At 38.9% G+C, this 4,970-nt stretch overlaps 1 long non-coding RNA gene across 1 annotated transcript; it reads right to left on the bottom strand.

The window, feature by feature from the left end:
• Positions 1-458: 458 nt before the first annotated feature.
• On the bottom strand, positions 459-2,269 carry LOC131676360 (uncharacterized). The gene is made up of 4 exons (XR_009303156.1): positions 1,437-2,269; positions 1,190-1,372; positions 844-1,131; positions 459-786 (listed from the first exon to the last, which is right to left on the bottom strand). It is a non-coding gene; the product is annotated as an uncharacterized LOC131676360 (long non-coding RNA).
• Positions 2,270-4,970: the final 2,701 nt, after the last annotated feature.

Raw genomic sequence — 4,970 nt, 5'->3', positions numbered from 1 at the left:
GTCATGGACGTTATATTTCTTGTTAAACAACGTTAGTTTTAGTGGCGGATATTCCATCAGAGGCAGTTGAAACTCCGGAACAATTCTCGTAATCTGTGGCAAAGGAGCGGAATCAATCCTACTTAATTTTGCCGGTTTGCTCGACTCAATCATGCTAACTGGAACCGTCGCATTCAATGTTGCCGGCGTCGAGAAAGACATTCACATTTAATCGTGCCGGTCGGTGCGCTACGTGTTCCACTTTCGGAGTGTTCATCACCAGGCTCGAGCTAAGTGAACTTGAGATATTATTTTTACTACATAATTTCTTCGTCTGCAGCTGCTGATCCGCCGACCCAAGACACGGGTGCGAAGCCGTGTATGTAATTTTACGAGCTTGCTTCGTACCAGCTTCGCCTGAATCAACCTCCGATAGTTCCTTACATTGTTTCTTAATCCAATCGGCATCCAGTGTTGAAGGCGCAATCACACTATTTTCCGCATCAATCTCATCCTCGTGTCTATGTGTTCGGACCATCTTCAGATGAGGTTCCGCCGGAATGAGCAACGATCCCTCCCGTAAAATGTTCCACCTTGTGTCAGCCTGAAACACGGACTTCTCTGACGTGGAAATCCGAACCAATGGTAGCTATCGAAGAATGGTTTCTCCTCCACCACACAGGAAATCGACCCGGCTTCGAGTACAGGCTAGTCATCGATTGACTCCTATTTAACGGCGATTGCGTTTTATCGTGGTACGTTACTAACCGGTTAACCAATCCTCGGCTCTGAACATCCGTGTAAATCCTGCGAAATTAAACTTGAATTAGAACCTATAAAGGACGTGTAAACTTGCAAACTCACTTAGGATCAATCAATCGATCCATACTGGACCCGGACGCCGTTCAGCTGCTTCTAAAATTTGTCCTGCTATTTTGCAACGGAGAGGTAGGCTTCTTTTCCCAACTCCAACCTGTCGTACAGATTCCCCCGGATACCGCTGCTGTCCAGCTGTGTCGACTCTGCCATCGGACTACTCAGCTTTCTGCTCAAATTTCCACTGCTCAGTTCCCCTCGGACACCGCCGCTGCCAGTGATCCCTCCACTAGCAAAGGCGAACGACGTGTATCGGCTGCCGTTGTGGTTCATTTCCTGGAAAGAAAAAAAAGTTTGGTAATTGGGGATCCAAGAATCAGAAATGTAAACAAACCACACAAATTAACCACGAAATAATTGTGCAACGATTAGATTATTAGTGGTTCAATAGGAGCTCCGGAGTAACACTTGCATTTTTCGACCACTACTAATTGTCCTATAGCTCGGTGCTGGTCGTATCCTTCCGAGTTTTGTACAATTTCCATAATGCAAGGATATAAAAACACGACGGTTTGTGCTATTCAAGGAAATCAGATTGCCAGGTGATACAGACTATTACTATACTGAAAGTTTATCGTTACCATTAATTTGAAATATTTAGACGATCGCAAAACTTTGAAACTCGGAAAGCATTTGGACTCGAACGAGTTTGCATGACACTGGTTTCTGGGCAGGTTAATGAGTCTGGATTAGTGTCCAGGGCGGACTATCATGGAGATCAGGTGTAAACAATTCTACCAAAAAAAGTCCTGAATAAGTGTCACGAAAACGAATAAATTACCGAATTCCATGATCACGTTCAACACCTGAAAAAAAATGAATCTGTGAATAAATTTGAATAGATTATACGAATAATACGGTGCACTGTTTTGGCTGTTTATCTAAGGGATCAGATTGACCTAGATTATCGGGGTCTGATGGGGTGGTAGTCTGATGGGACTGGTGGAGAGGGATCTAAGGGGGTTTAACGAGTTGGGGTTAGGACATGGCGGTGCGATATGTGGGGGAGTAACCCTTCGCCGCACACTCCAGTTAAAACCCAGAGTACATTTTTCTCGAGAGTTGTCCTACTGGAGCAGTAGAGCTAGGGTCTCGACAGGACTCTCAACAATACAATTGAAAACCAGACGGGAAATGTTACCCACTAAACTGCTTAAGGCCAATTGCAGTGGGCCGTGATTCTGAATGTGATATTCATTTTACGGTTCAGATATGTGCGGGCGTAGGGACTTCGCGATTGCGTGTATCATTGTGAAGGGTTTAGGCGTTTGTACATTAACGTTTTCGTTCGCGTGTGAGTTTCTATGTCGCGTATGTTAACGTGTATGTAACTTCGCGTGTATAAATTATATTTTATGACCGTGTGCCTTTCGCATATTCGCATGTGTTCTTGGATGATCGCGGACCGTGAATCAGATACGTAATTTTTTATGTACGGTTCAGATGCAAGAAGAAAGTGAGTTTTTCCATATCACTAGAGTTCACTAGTGTTGCCATGGAACGTGTTGTCTAGTGGATATGAACGACCAAAAATAAAATCGCAAGGACAGAACATGTTTCGTAAAACCTGCTTCAAATGTTTTGAATGTGAAATTCTTATATAAACTTCAAGCATAAAAATCGAACTGAGGTTCTCCTCTGTAAGAGTCGGATTAAATAACCTTCAGTATAAAAACCGGAAAAACTAATCGATTCTTACAAAGTAGTTTTTTAGCCGACTTTTTATCTTGAACGTCGCGATATACGGATACTCTTGCATACGAATTATTTAATTTTAACTGGTTTTTAAACTGGAGGTTCATCCTTGTCGAGTTTTGCGGTCGACAACTTTTTTAGCGTTTCTTATGCTGAAGGATCTCAGTCCGATTCTTACGATTGAAGTTTATTTCTGATCTTTACATTCTAATAGCGGGTTAAATGAAACATTTTCTTTCCTTGTGAGTTTTATTTTCCGTTGCTCATATGGACATTATTTTTTGATTGGTCCAACTAAATGTATGAAGTTAAGGGACCCACATAGACCGAAATTTGAGATTTTTTGAACCCAGCACCCCCCTCTCCCTAGTAGACTTAAGTAGACTTTTGCCAACCCCCTCCGCCTCTAAAGGCTAAGTAGACTTTTCGATTTTTTTATTTGTGGAAAAAATGAAAATAGCAAGAAGCACATTATACGGTCAAATAAAAATTTAACCTGAGACGTTCAGATTTCTTTCAAGCTTTTCAAATATTAAGAACAAAAACAAACATTGATGAATAAAGCTTTTGACATTGGTTTTTTGTGTACTACTGCTCAAATCAATTAGTATCAATTTAAGGAAATATAAAATCAAAATATTTTTCTCCGAAATACAAGACTTGTATGTCGAATTTTATAAATTTCTTACAGTTTTGAGAAAGGTTTCCGTTTTAATTTCACTATACTATAAGTTGGACTTATAAGAACACCGTGTAGTATGTACACAGACTAACAGACATAACACTATGAGGAAATTCCCTAAAAAAACATCGATCCGACAATTTTCTCAGAACACTAGCTCCACCTTTTATTCACAGTCCTAATCACTCATTTACTGGTGGGTTACCCCTCAGGTTTAGGAACAATTTTTCACTAGTGGTCTATCCCCCATATGCTTGTTCATATGTCAGTGGCGCCACAATTTCAAATGTGGCTACAGTCCCAACTACAAATACATTTAAAATGACCGTTAAAGCGGGCGAAGCTTTGTTTTTGAGTGTTATGTCTGTTAGTCTGTGGTATGTAATATAATACAAGTGTGAATTTAAAAGTGCTTTCAAATATTTGTATAGCGAAATACTTCTTTTCTAAGTAAGTCACACAAGAATGTTTCAAAAGATATATTGCTATAACTAATTCAAGTTTAGCTGAAATGCTACTTTTACCAACAGTGCATGATTGCTAAGCTAGCAAGTGCTTTTTGAGCATTGGTGGAGCGTAAAAATTGATAAACTTTAGCTAACAATTTGCAATTATACTGTCGATGTTAAGTATTATCTAGACTGAAATATTTAACTAAACATGCACGCAAAATTTCAATTTTCGTGAACAAATTTCAATATTTCTAAGATAATGGGATAATTTGAATTGTCTTATTCGATTAAAGGGACGAAACTATCCAAATCTTTCCGAAAATATCTATTTTTCTTATGTAATCAATAGTCATATTTCCTAAGTAAGTATTATCGCTAAGTATTAAACCTTAACTGTGAATATTTATATAGTAGAATCGGATTGCCAGGATTTGCACCGGGTCAAAACGTAAAATTTAACGGGTGTTTCAAGATTTTGAAATTAGTGTAAACGATTGCAAAAGAAATTTCAAACTGATCAACTCGAGTGAACGCTTTGTTGTAGAAGTTTAACTACACAGCTTGAGTCACCGAAATTATTAAATTAAAAATTTAAAAAATCAGACTACCTCAAAATCAAAAATCGGGCGTTTCTTGTTATCATGGTGGTTTTAATGCTTAACTTTGACCATTTTTGAACTTTAACTGGTTCATACATTTAATGGTCCATGCGTGTTCGCTAGTGGCGTCTGAGATGATAATTCACGACTGCAGGATTTTACAGTCAAAATCTTTTACGGAGAGGAATTTTGGGAGATCGTCTTTAGAACTGTCATTTTGTGTTATTCCTATAATTCTACAACAAAGCGTTCACTCGAGTTAATCAGTTTGAATTTTACTATATCTAAATATACGCAAGAAAGGTTGTTGCTTTGTCCAATTATGTGGGTTCTGGGTTGAGTGGTTGCCTAAAGAGAAGTTACTTCGAAGTGTCCGCATAAATACATCTAGCTGAATTCAACTAGTATGTTGAACCCAATTCGCTTTAAATCCCATTAGTAATACGAAAATTACAACAAAAAAATCAAAATCTACGCATATTTTTTGCAAATAGTAAGTGTAAGTGTACGTATATTATCGCGAAGGGCGTAAGCGTTCGTACGTTAATGTGTTTGTCGCATGTGCTCGCATGCATAAATTCTTTTTTTTTCGAGAGTTGTCCTACTGGAGCTGTAGAGCTAGATTCTCGGAAGGGCTCCCCGTCAAAATCACATGCTACAATTTGCAGACGAGACAGGCAATGACGC

Source organism: Topomyia yanbarensis, chromosome 1, assembly GCF_030247195.1.
Source record: "Topomyia yanbarensis strain Yona2022 chromosome 1, ASM3024719v1, whole genome shotgun sequence".
Taxonomy (NCBI): domain Eukaryota; kingdom Metazoa; phylum Arthropoda; class Insecta; order Diptera; family Culicidae; genus Topomyia; species Topomyia yanbarensis.
This window is presented reverse-complemented; position numbering and strand designations above follow the sequence as displayed.